A 13,969-nucleotide genomic window follows, 5' to 3' on the forward strand; every position below is an offset into this window, starting at 1 on the left:
TTTACTGCATGGCTTACTGAATAGTTTAAACCCACTGTTGAGCCCTACTGCTCAGAAAAAAATTGACTCCTTTAAAAATATTACTGCTCATTGACAATGTACCTGGTTACACAGGAGCTGTGATGGGAATGTATGAGGAGATTGATACTGTTTTCTTGCCTGGCAACACAACACCCATTCTGCAGCTTATGGGTCAAGGAGTAGTTTTTGACTTTCATGTACTATTATATAAGAAATATATTTCATAAAGCAATAGCTGCCATAGATAGTGATTCTTCTGATAGAACTAGGTAAAGTAAATTGAAAACCTCTGGAAAAGGTTTACTATTCTAGATGCCATTATGAACATTTGTGATTCATGAGAGGGGGTCAGAATACCAACATGAGCAGGATTTTGGAAGAATTAGATGACTTTGAGGGGTGGAAGACTTCAGTGGAGGAAATCACGGCAGATATGGTAGATGTAGTAAAAGAGGTAGAATTTGAAGTAGAACCTGAAGATGTGACTGAATTTCTGCAATCTCATGATAAAACTTGAACAGATGAGGAGCTGCTTCTAATGGATGAACAACAAAAGTGGTTTCTTGAGATGGAAGCTACTTGATAGGGTTTATCTCTATGTCCCTACCCAAATCTCATGTCAAATGTAATCCTCACATGTCAGGGGAGGGACCTGGTGGGTGTTGATTGGATCACGGGGACAGATTTCCCCTATGCAGGCCTGGTGATAGTGAGTTCTCACGAGATCTGAAGTTTTAAAAGTGTGGCAGGTCCCCCCTTGTGCTGTCTCTCCTGCCGCCATGTGAGATGTGCCTTGCTTCTCTTCTGCCATGATTGTAAGTTTCCTGAGTCCTCTCCAACCATGCAGAACTGTGAGTCAATTACATTTCTTTTCTTCATTAATTATCCAGACTCAGGTAGGTAGTTCTTTATTGCAGTGTAAAAACAGATTAACATAGAAAATTGGTACTGGCAGTGCGGCACTGCTGTAAAAATACCTGAAAATGTGGAAGCAACTTTGGAACTGGGTACCAGGCAGAGGTTGGAACAGTTCAGAGGACTCAGAAGAATACAGGAAGATGTTGAGAAGTTTTTAAGTTCCTAAAGACTTATTGAATGGTTTTGACAAAAATGTTGATAGTGATATGGACAGTGAAGTCCAGACAGGTGGTCTCAGATGGAGAAGAGGAACTTACTGGGAATTGGAGTAAAGGTCACTCTTGCTATGCTTTAGCAAAAAGGCTGGTGGCATTTTACCCCTACCCTAGAGATTTTTGGAACTTTGAACTTGAGAGAGATGATTTGGGGTATCTGGTGGAAGAAATTTCTAAGCACAGAGCATTCAAGATTTGACCTGGCTGTTTCTAACAGCATACAGTCATATGCATTCACAAAGAGATGATCTGAAATTGAAACTTATGTTTAAAAGGGAAGCAGAGCATAAAAACTTGGAAAATTTGCAGCCTGACCATGTGATAGAAAAGAAAAACCAATTTTCTGGGAAGGAATTCAAGCTGGCTGCAGAAATTTGCATTAGTAAAGAGTAGTGAAATGTTAATAGCCAAGACAATGGGAAAAATGCCTCCAGGGCTATATCAGAGACCTTCACGGTAGCCCCTCCCATCACTGGCCTGGAGGCCTAGGAGGGAAAAATGGTTTCAGGGGCCAGGCCCAGGAACCTGCTGCTCTGTGCAGCCTTAGGACATGGCACCCTGTGTCCCAGCTGCTCCATCTCCAGGCCCACCCACTTCAGCTCCAGCCATGGCTAAAAGGGGCCAAGATACAGCTTGGGCCATGGCTTCAGAGGGTTCAGGCCCCAAGCCATGGTGACTCCCATGTGGTGTTGGACCTGTGGGTGTGCAGAAGGCAAGAACTGAGGTTTGGCAACCTCTGCCTAGATTTCAGAGGATGTACGGAAATGCCTGGATGTCCAGGCAAAAGTCTGCTGAAGGGGTGGAGCCCACATGGAGAACCTCTACTAGGGCAGTGCAGGAGGGAAAAGGGTTGGAGCCCCTACACAGAGTCCCCACCAGGGCACTGCCTAGTGGAGCTGTGAGAAGGGGGCCATTTTTCTCCAGTGACACCTTGCACTGTGCACTAGGAAAAGCTGCAGACACTCAATGCCAGCCCATGAAAGCAGCTGTGGGGGCTGTACCTTGCAGAGCCACAGGGGCAGAACTGCCCAAGGCCTTGGGAGCCCAGCCCTTGCATCAGCATGCCCTGGATGTGAGACACGAAGTCAATGGAGATTATTTTGGAGCTTTAAGATTTAGTGACTGCCTTGCTGGGTTTTTGGAATTGCCTGGGGTTTGTAGCCTCTTTGTTTTGGGCAACTTCTCCATTTTGGAATGAGAGCATTTACCCAATGCCTGTACCTCCATTGTATCTTGGAAGTAACTAATTTGTTTTTTACTTACAGGCTTCTAGGCGGAAGGGACTTGCCTTATCTCAGATGAGACTTTGAACTTGAACTTTTAAGTTAATGCTGGAATGAGTTAAGACATCGGGGACTGTTGTGAAGGAATGATTGATCTCTCAATGTGAGAAGGTCATGAGATTTGGGAGGGGTCTGGGGAAGAATGATATGGTTTGGCTCTGTGTCCCCACCCAAATCTCATGTTGAATTGTAATCCCCATGGGTCAGGGGAGGTACCTAGTGAGAGGTGATTGGATCATGGGCGTGGATTTCCCCTATGTCATTCCTGTGATAGTGAGTTCTCACAAGAATTGATGGTTTAAAAGTGTTGCATTTCTCCCTTTGCTCTTTCTCTCCTGCTGTCCTATAAAGTGTGCCTTGCTTCCCCTTTGCCTTCAGCCATGATTGTAAGTTTCCTGAGGCCTCTTCTGCCATATGGAACTGTGAGTCAATTAAACCTCTTTTATTTATAAATTACCCATTCTCAGGTAGTTCTTTATAGCACTGTGAAAATGGACTAATATACTACTCTTGGTAAAGATGCTGTAAACATTTTTGAAGTTACAGCAAATGTTTTAGAATATTGCATAAACTTAGTTGATAAAGCAGTGGCAAGGTTTGAGACGATTGACTCCAATTTGGAGGAAGTTCAATGTGATGCTATCAAACAGCATCACATGCCACAGGGAAATCTGTTGTGAAGGGATGAGTCAATCCATGTATCAAACTTCATTGTTGTCTTGTTTCTAGAAATTACCACAGCTACTCCAGCCTTTAGCAACCACCACCCTGATCAGTTGGAGGCAATCAACATCCGGGCATTACTGCTCCCCAGTGAAAAGATTATGATTTGCTGAATGCTCAAGTGATTGTTAGCATTTTTTTTAAAGCAATAAAGCATTTTAAAGTTAAGGCACATACATTTTTTAAACACATAATGCTGCCGCACATGTGTATATTTATAGTCTAAACATAACTTTTATTTACACTGGGAAACCAAAAAATTTACCTGACTTGCTTTATTGTGATATTTGCTTTGTTGTGGTGATCTGGAACTGAATTCACAATATCTCTGAGATATACCTGTACAGATTTTTAAAAAGCATTGGTGTTTTGTTCATGTTTTTAAGGGACTAAATAGGAATGTTTAAAAACTTGATTGGTCATGCCTTACTTCTTTAATTTTATATGGTTTATAAATTTTTGCATTTTGTATTCATTTTCTCTTTCTGGGAAGTGTAAGGGAATTTCCTTCTTTTCTCATTTATCTCAAGCATGTTTGGAGCAACTTGGGTGTACGAATTGACTTTTTCAAAAGAAATTGCAGATGGTGTGAATTTAGATAGGAATGTTTGCCTTCTCAGGTATTCCTGATATTGAGGTGGAGGTTGGAAGCCAGGAAAGAAGGTTGGGATTGTTTAATATGGCATACTCTAGAAATGTGGTTAAGACTGTGGAGCCAGATTGTATGGGTTTGAATTTCAGCTGTATTACTTACTTACAAATTTTGGGCAAGTAATTTGATCCCTTTGTTTCAATTGCCATATCTGTAAAATGAAGATAATGTTAGAAACTACCTCAGAGAAATGTTTCAAGGGTTAATTGGATTAAGCAGTGCTTGGCACTCATTAAGTTCTATTTAAAGGTGGTATATTTTATTACTTTGAATTTTACAAATAAAAGTGACAATAGTGGCTAAATTCTTAGGTTCTGAAAAAACTAATCTTCCTAATTCCATCAGCAATGATGAACAAATGGGGCACACATAATTTTTGTCCATAAGAACTCTAACACCCAGATGGTATAATGGGAGATTTTGCCTTCTCAAGTCAGTGGAGGTTTCCAAATCTTTTAATAATTATATGAACCTTGCATTTATATTAAGGAATATTACAGGTCTGCCATGTAGTTTATCATTTGTCTTCTGATTTGTAATTAGTTTTAAAAATATATGTTTAAAACCTAGGCTAAGATGAAGATTAATGTATTTGAACAGCATAAACTATGATACTTTGATGTTGGAGTGCTTATAATATGCCATGTCTGTCAAATAAATTTTGCAACTTAGACTTTATTTTCATAGTGCAATAAATCATCTGCAGGATCTGAAGTTTATAAATTTAATGGTAGTGCTTTTAAATTTATTTTTCTTAGTGTTTTAATTACATTTAGCTTTTATAGCTTGCATTGCTTTATATCTGAATTATTCCAAATATTTGAAAATAACCATGTGAAAATTCGCATTGGAACCAAGGATTTGTATGAGATGTATACATGTGAATTGGCAGGACTCCCTCACCCCTGCTTCTTTTTAAAGTGTAAATTAGTGAAAAATGTTAAGTGTTCTTTTATTAGGAAAATCATGCACTGGAGCTTATGACTCAAGATGTTTATGAAGGTGAGATAATCATCTGTAGGAAAATAAAAACATTCTTCAGATAGGAAATCCTATCTAAAATATATTTTCTTGTACAAAAAGAATACATCATTTTTTGTAAATTTTACATTTCCATAACAGATTAAAAAATAACCCTGCCCCCTACTCTAGACAAATGTCATATTCTCACTTATATAGAATACATTCTATTCTGTATGTAGTATACGTTGATTTGGCCTTAGCTCTTTCTTGCCCAGCTGTAATAACATTGAGTACCTATTTGCTTTTTTCAACCTATTTCAGAATGTATAATATTTTAAATATCTGTAGTTAAGAGAAAGGTAAGTGTATGTGAATGCATATGTTGAAACAGCTCATATATGGCCTTAAATAATTGGCTACTTTGGGGCTTCCCATCTATAGTTTTACAGCTGGCAATGCAGGTCACCTAGATTTCATGGTCGTGGATGTTTATGTTTCTGAAACCTTCATTATAAATGAAGAACCAGACGGTTGTTCTTCATTCAGGTTGCCAATCTTAGATATTCTGGAAAGCTGCTGCTGTCTATAAATGTAGTGCTTATGTTTTCTGCACAATATGTGCTTGTTGGCAGTTTTTTAAAAAAAAATTTTCTAGTTAAACAGTTACTACCTGCAGGAGTCATCCTATACTGGAGTGGAGAAAAAATAATCTTGGCTAAGTAGTTTGTAGTAATTTTGTATTTTTGAAAGATGCACACAGTAGATTTTATTAAAACAAAACAAAGTAGGCACTACCACAAAAGATTAGCCTTTAGGAAGACTCATCAGCATCCAATTTAAAATTGAAGGGACTTCGATTAAAGCATTGTGTCTTACCTATGTTACTATTTTCCCTTTGATTCACTTTTTCTTCTAAGCTAACTGTGGCTACAGTTGGCTCATTAGACTGATTCCAAGAGAACAGTAGGCATATAGCATTTTAAATTTACTGCCTAGCGTTGCATAGTGATTTTTATGATGTGCTCAGTATTAAAGGCAGTGGGGGAAAGGATTGAATAATCCTGGTATACTTTTTTTGCCTAAATGATATATATCAAAATCTAGAGTCAGGAAAGACTTTCTCATGGTGTCTTCTTTTATTACTGTGTGCCCTGCCAAAACCCTGGACACTTGCTCACTCCCAAGGATAAACATGAGCTAGAAGTATGAGCTCTACCTCACTTGTAGGATAAATACCACAAAGCCATTTTGTTCTTTCTGTTTTGCTGTCCATTTATTCCCTGCTGTCCAGTTGTTGTTGTTTTTTTTTTTTTAAAGATGCTAGTAGTAATGCTATTCGCATGGCTGAATTAATGACAAAGCATAGATTTCTGGATCTTTGATTTTTCTAATGGATTGATTGGCTCTTTGCCTGCTTGACTACATTAAGAAAAAAAAAATCCCCTTTTAAAATTATAGTCAGAAATATACCTGTGATGGACTTTTAAAAGCTACTTTATATTTAATAAGTACAGGAGGTCCTTATAAGTTTTGTTTAGTAATAAAATCACATAGTCATGTCTGCCTCTTGGTGGATTAAAAGGCAACCTCATTGGATCTAATTTATGTATTGTTTGGATTTCTAGCTTAAAAATGGAGGGGCATCTTCCTATTTCTCCTAACATTTGCCGGTATCAAACAGTTTGTGTGGTGATGTCATTGAGGATGTGGGACATGTGGGAGTTGAGAGGATCAGCTAATGTCTCCTGAACTGAACTTAATTCTGGTGAGCATCTCTGCTCTACCAAGACCCTACTGGTTCAGGGCTGGTTAGTACCTATTGTAATCCCAATCGTGTGCTCCTTGCAGAGTCTCTTCCTGCTGAGTGGATAGAATATGGTTTTCTTTCAGTAACTATTTTGTCTCTCATTACTCAAATATTTTATGATTGATTTTTTTGGTTGTGCATTTCCTTTCTTCTTGGTTTCTATTAAAAGTTATGTTGTGTCTAAAAAAAGACTTGCTGGCTGTGGCCTCTTTGGCACCAGGGCTTTCTGGGGTAAACTTGATTTACCCTGTGGTGTTGCTGTACCTCTTTTCTTACATTATGTGATGGAAAAAACAGTGGTCCCCAACCTTTTTGGCACCAGGGACTGGTTTCATGGAAGACAGTTTTCAATGGATGGGGTAGGGGGATGGTTTCAGGATGAAACTGTTCCACCTCAAATCATCAGATTAGATTCATCATTAGATTCTTATAAGGAGTACACAACCTACATCCCTAACATGTGCAGTTCACAATAGGTTTCACACTCCTATGAGAAAGAATCTAATGTCACCACTGATCTGACAGGAGGTGGAGCTCAGGCGGTAACACTAGCTCACCTGCTGCTGACCTGTGTGGCCCAGTACCTAACAGGCCAGGGTTCCTAACAGTACCAGTATTCGGCCCTGGGAGTTGGGAACCCCTGCTGTAAAAGACTTAGTCTTTGAAGTTTGATCTGCTCATTCTTGTTTAAGCAAACCATGATTAGTTCATGTCTTTGGTTCCTAATCTATTTTTTCTTTATAATTTTCTAAGTGCTTATGTGTTTAGTGTGCTTATTGAGAAGAATAGTTAGAACGCAGTGTTGTGTTCATCCAGAGAGGACAAAGCACAGTGAAAAATGAAGGGGAATGCTACTAAAGTTCAGAACATTTCACATAATTCCATGAATTCATAACTATATCTAAACTTTAGATTATTTAGAATTTTCTATTTGGTAGCTTATATATAGGACTAAAGTAGGGCCATAGGATCACTATTTAAGTGGACCTTTCTCTTTTTCAGATGTTGAAAGCTCTAAAGATGCATTTCTAATGAAGACTTTTTCCCATCGTTGCCATCGCTGTTATTTGACTTGCTTTTTAAAAGTTGGGTCAGTTCTCCCACGGTAGCAACTTTCCAAAGACATGACTTACAAAATTTTTAGAAATAAATTTGCTAAACATTTCTCCTTTGAAATATCCCTATTTCGTATAATAACTGTTGAATATTCTGGTGGTAGCTTTTTTTAAGGGATGACTTTTATTTACTTAAAAATATTTAATTGACAAATGAGGATTGAGTACAAGATATACAACCTGATGATTTGATACACATGTACATTGTGTCATGACTACCACAAATTAATTCACACATCCATCACCATCCATGCTATATTTATGAGATCCCCAGAACTTATATTTTAACTGAAACTTTGTACCCTTTGACCAACATCTCCCCGATTCTCCCAACTCTCAGCTCCTGGCAACCATCTTTCTTTGCTTCTATGAGTTCAGCATTTTTAGGTTCTACTCGTGGATCATGCAGTGTTTGTCTTTCTGTGTTTAGCTTATTACACTTAGTATAATGTCCTCCAGGTTCATCTGTTTTGCTACAAATGGCAGGATTTTCTTCTCTTTTATGACTGAATAATATTCTGTTGCTTATATGTATCACAGTTTATTCATCTGTGGATGGATACTTGACTTGTTTTTGTATCTTGGCTATTGTGAGTAATGCTACAGTGAACATGGGGGTGCAGATATCTCTTCAAGATATTGATTTTGTTTCCTTAGGACATATACTCAGTAGTGAGATTGCTGGATCATATGGTAGTTCTATTTTTAATTTTTTGAGGAACCTTCATACTATTTTCTATAATGGCTGTACCAATTTATATTCTGGCGGTAGATTTTTTTAACAGCCATTAAGATGACATTTTCTTTTCTTTTTTTGAAGGAAAATTTGTTTTATGTTAATTATTTTTACTTCCAGAAAACTCAACAGTGTAAATTTAACCCAGTTTGGTGTCAAGTTCTTTGGCCTTTGCCTTTTTGAGCTTGGCAATGTGAACCACAGTCTAGGGACCCAGGACATTACCTCCCCAGTAACGGCGGATCTCATCGTATCTGTTGTTACAGTTGGTCCTGATAGCTTCCACCAGCTTAGCCAAAGCTCCTTTGTCTTCCGAGTTAACCTGTGGTTACAGTGAAGGTGACAGTGGTGCAGGTCTTCCTGTGGACTAGATGTCCCAGACTTGCCTTCTCCTTGGTTATGCAGTTAAGGGACCCCCATTTTACAACACGGGGCAGGCAGGAAGACAGTCAGCTCGATGGGATCCCTGTCGTGGGCAGTCACCACCAGCTGAGCCTTCTTGTTCTCCATTGAGGTGGTGACGATATTAACTCCTGCTCGAAGGACAGGTGGTCTCTTAGTGGGGATGTGCCCTTTGCTGATAGCTTTCTTCTCAGCCCGGGCCAACAGGCTCTGCTTCTTTTCTTGCTTTGCCTCTGGTCTGTACTTGTGGGCCAGCTTAAGCAGCTGAGTAGCTGTTTGATGGTCCAAGGCCTGGGTGAACTGGTTAATCTCAGGAAGTGCTTTCAGCCGCTTATAAGAGGATAGCTCTCTGCTGCTGCAACCTGATACAGTGGGGCCGTTTCACAAAGCAAGTTAAGTCCCTTTTGGGCTGCGTATCCTGTCCAATGCCAAAATTCCTAGGTCTTTTCTCTAACAGGGGATTTACCACTTTCTTAGCCTCCTGCTTTTTCAGGACAGCAGGGGCCGGAGACACCTTCTTTCTCTTGGCCTTCTTTCCTTTCAGAATCTTGGGTGGTGGGAGGAGAGAGCAAGATGACATTTTCTTAAATGTTCTAATGACCTAGGACAGAATTAATGATACAAGTTGAAAATGTAGGCTCAAATTATATACTATATGACTGCAACTGTGTTAATTTTTTTACAAGTATGAACATATTACATTTTGGTGTCTTTTACTAGTCCACAAATTTTCACAGTTGTTACTCTTGGGTGATGGTTTGAGTGATTTTAATATATGTATATTTTTTCTATGATTTTTTTTACATTTTTCCATACTGTATTTCTGACAACAAAAGGTAACCTTTTAAACTATTGCTGGTGAATGTTTGCAAGGGTCACTTTGGCTGAGCAATATTTTCTAGATCATTGTGAAGACTTTATCACATAGTTGAATATCTTCACTTTACAGATTAAATGATGGCTGATAAGGTTTAATGTTTTGTTTGACGCCATGACATTTAGGGGCCGTTACCAAATCTGTAATGGAACTTAGCTATGAAAATAACTTGTGGTCAATTTACTTTGGTCATTTTTGTGGGCTTTTGAATAGTGCTGTCTGTCACTAAGCTAACACAAACTGAATGTTTTGTAAATATTTGTTATTTAGTCTAAATTAAAATGAAAATTTTTAGCTTTTCCTGTGAAAGCTTAAAATTTTTGTTTTAGTTTATATTAAATGACAAATATTTATTCCTGTGAATCAGTAGTTTACACAGATAATATTGAGAGGCTTTCTTGGGAATTTGAAAGGAGTCTTCAAGTCATCCTTTCCCTTAGAGATTAAAAAATATTTTTTAAAAATTACTGTCTTGAACAGAGCCCTCAGAAATAATACTACACATCTACAACCATCTGATCTTTGACAAACCTGACAAAAACAAGAAATGGGGAAAGGATTCCCTATTTAATAAATGGTGCTGGGAAAATTGGCTAGCCATAAGTAGAAAGCTGAAACTGGATCCTTTCCTTATTCCTTATACAAAAATTAATTCAAGATGGATTAGAGACTTAAATGTTAGACCTAAAACCATAAAAACCCTAGAAGAAAACCTAGGCAATACCATTCAGGACATAGGCATGGGCAAGGACTTCATGTCTAAAACACCAAAAGCAATGGCCACAAAGGCCAAAATTGACAAATGGGATCTCATTAAACTAAAGAGCTTCTGCACAGCAAAAGAAACTACCATCAGAGTGAACAGGCAACCTACAGAATGGGAGAACATTTTTGCAATCTACTCATCTGACAAAGGGCTAATATCCAGAACCTACAAAGAACTCAAACAAATTTACAAGAAAAAAAAACCCCATCAAAAAGTGGGCAAGCGATATGAACAGACATTTCTCAAAAGAAGACATTCATACAGCCAACAGACACATGAAAAAATGCTCATCATCTCTAGCCATCAGAGAAGTGCAAATCAAAACCACAATGAGATACCATCTCACACCAGTTAGAATGGCAATCATTAAAAAGTCAGGAAACAACAGGTGCTGGAGAGGATGTGGAGAAATAGGAACACTTTTACACTGTTGGTGGGACTGTTAACTAGTTCAACCATTGTGGAAGACAGTGTGGCGATTCCTCAAGGATCTAGAACTAGAAATACATTTGACCCAGCCATCCCATTACTGGGTGTATACCCTAAGGATTATAAATCATGCTGCTATAAAGACACATGCACACGTACGTTTATTGCGGCACTATTCACAATAGCAAAGACTTGGAACCAACCCAAATGTCCATCAATGACAGACTGGATTAAGAAAATGTGGCACATATACACCATGGAATACTATGCAGCCATAAAAAAGGATGAGTTTGTGTCCTTTGTAGGGACATGAATGCAGCTGGAAACCATCATTCTGAGCAAACTGTCACAAGAACAGAAAACCAAACACTGCATGTTCTCACTCATAGGTGGGAACTGAACAATGAGAACACTTCGACACAGGAAGGGGAACATCACACACTGGGGCCTGTTGTGGGGTGGGGAGACGGGGGAGGGATAGCATTAGGAGATATACCTAATGTAAATGACTAGTTAATGGGTGCAGCACACCAACATGGCACATGTATACATATGTAACAAACATATGTAACAAACAAACATTGTGCACATGTACCCTAGAACTTAAAAGTATAATTAAAAAAAAAAAAAAAAAAAAAGAGTGGAAACTTCTAGTCCTGACCTTGGTCCTCTTTCCACCATAACATAGCTTTTGGTATATTGAGCTCTCTTTTGAAACAAAATTTGCCTATCTTAAAAAAAAAAATTACTGTCTTGTATATTTGACACTTTGAAAATGGCAGGGAATCAACAATTCGTTAATCTGTTTTTAGTTCAGTTATACATTTAGTGGCATACTTCTTGTCTTAGAAATTGGTTGAAATTAATGTTGCTAGTGAAAGTGTAGAAATAGAAGCAGTTGAAGGGAAGACAAATGAGAAGTGGACCTTGCTTCTTATTGAGGAGGCTGCAGAACTAGAGTGGTTGCCAACAGGATGAAATCTCAATTAATTGCTTGACAGAGAATTAAAACAAAGACGAGTGGTGCTTTTAGAAAAGATAAAAATTGATGAATATAAAGTTGAAAGGAGGCCAGGTACAGTGGCTCACACCTGTAATCCCAGCACTGTGGGAGCCCAAGGTGGGTGGCCTGAGGTAAGGAGTTCAAGACCAGCCTGGTCAACATGGTGAAACCCTGTCTCTACTAAAAGCACAACAATTAGTTGGGCGTGGTGGCATATGCCTGTAATCACAGCTACTCAGGAGGCTGAGGCAGGAGAATCGCTTGAACCTGGAAGGTAGAGGTTGCAGTGAGCTGAGATTGTGCCATTGCACTCCAGCCTGGGTGACAAGAGCAAGACTGTGTTTCAAAAAAAAAAAAAAAAAAAAAAAAAAAAAGTTGAAGGAAAATGTATTTGAAAAAGCAACTGAATAATGGATAGAGAGGGGAAAAAAGAGTAATGTATCTAAAAAAAAAAAGCAAAACTGAATTATTCTTGGGTTTTTCATTTTTGAGAAAAAAACTACAAGTATCTTAAAAATATAAGTAGATAAATTAGGTTAAAAAGATGTAAATAAAATATGTAATACATACTTTGTTCAAAATGTACAAGCAGCGCCAGGCACCATGGCTCATGCCTGTAATCCCAGCATTTTGGGAGGCCAAGGTGGGTCCATCACTTGAGACCAGTAGTTCGAGACCAAGCTGGCCAACATAGTGAAACCCCATCTCTACTAAAAGCACAAAAAATTATTCAGGTGTGGTGGTGCATGCTTGTATTCCCAGCTACTTGGGAGGCTGAGGCAGGAGAATCGATTGAAACCCAGGATGTAGAGGATGGACTACAGAGCAAGACCAACAAAACCCAAAATGTACAAGCAATTTATGCAGGACTTTTAGGATCATGGTTTACTGAACACTTGTTTATATTCAGTAACTGTTTTTATGAATGTATTTACCAGAGAACAAGACATAATATAGGTATGGATTTCTGAAAACATTTTGCATATCTTGAAGGGAAGTTGCTGAATAAATTCCTCCCTATGTCATCTGGAAACTGACAACTAATAAAATACATATGTTAAATCAAAGGTTTAGTAACTCTTAACAGTTTCAATTTTGAAATATGTGTGTGTTCTAGTCTTGGTAATTTTTTATACATGTAGTGAGAAATAAGGGTAACAATGAAAATCCAACCTTTGTATGACTTCCTGGTCTGATCTTCCTTCATTAGTGAAATCAGTTTATTGAGATATTGCTTTTGCCACCTTTGCAGTTATTCATCATACTAATCAAAGTAAAACATGGCATTTCTAAGCAAAATTAACAAGCATTAACATTTATGCCCACCTGTTGACATGTATAGGCTTTCCTTTGAAATAGGAGGCATTTAAAAAAATACGCATTTCAAAATAGAATCGACTGACTTTTGAGTTTCCCTTCTCTTTCTCAGTAGTGGAGGTGGTAAACAACCTTAGGTAAGTAGATAAAAGCGCAGCCCCAGAAAGAATGCAGAGGAATCAGAGACATGAAAATAAAACCCTCAGTTTGTGTAATTGGCCTGGTTGATAAAGAATTGGATTACAGTGGGATGCCATGGCTCATGCCTGTCAGCTCAATGCTTTGGGAGGCCAAAGCAGGGGGATTGTTAAAGGTCAGGAGTTAGAGACCAGCCTGGGCAACACAGCTAGAACCCCATCACTACCAAAAAAAAAAAAAAAAAAGGATTGAATTAATCATCTTTTCCAGACTCTGAATTTTGTCATTTCTCATGCCTTAGTAGTGGTCCTTGATATAAAAATAAAATCGTGAAACAGCAAGTATAATTCTAAAATGATCTCAACATGATTATTTTCATGAGCGGCTTATTCCAAACAAGCATTTGATACTTTTAGAGAAAGGTCAATTAAATGAACTAACTGGAGGTTCCTTATTATGAACTAGACATTTATTTTGTACTGTATTTGGCTTTGGGTTTGCCATTCTGCTAACATATTCTGATTTGGCTAAAAGTGTCATGGATCAGTTTTTAGAACTTTTGATCTGAACATATTTTCAAATTAAGTTACGAACATGATTTTTA

At 38.2% G+C, this 13,969-nt stretch overlaps 1 protein-coding gene across 1 annotated transcript in view; it reads left to right on the top strand.

Moving 5' to 3' along the window:
* The window catches only part of MLLT3 (MLLT3 super elongation complex subunit), a 286,736-nt gene that overhangs the window by 83,871 nt on the left and 188,896 nt on the right, over positions 1-13,969 (top strand). The window lies entirely within an intron of this gene.

The sequence above is a fragment of the Macaca thibetana genome, chromosome 15 (assembly GCF_024542745.1).
Source record: "Macaca thibetana thibetana isolate TM-01 chromosome 15, ASM2454274v1, whole genome shotgun sequence".
NCBI lineage: Eukaryota > Metazoa > Chordata > Mammalia > Primates > Cercopithecidae > Macaca > Macaca thibetana.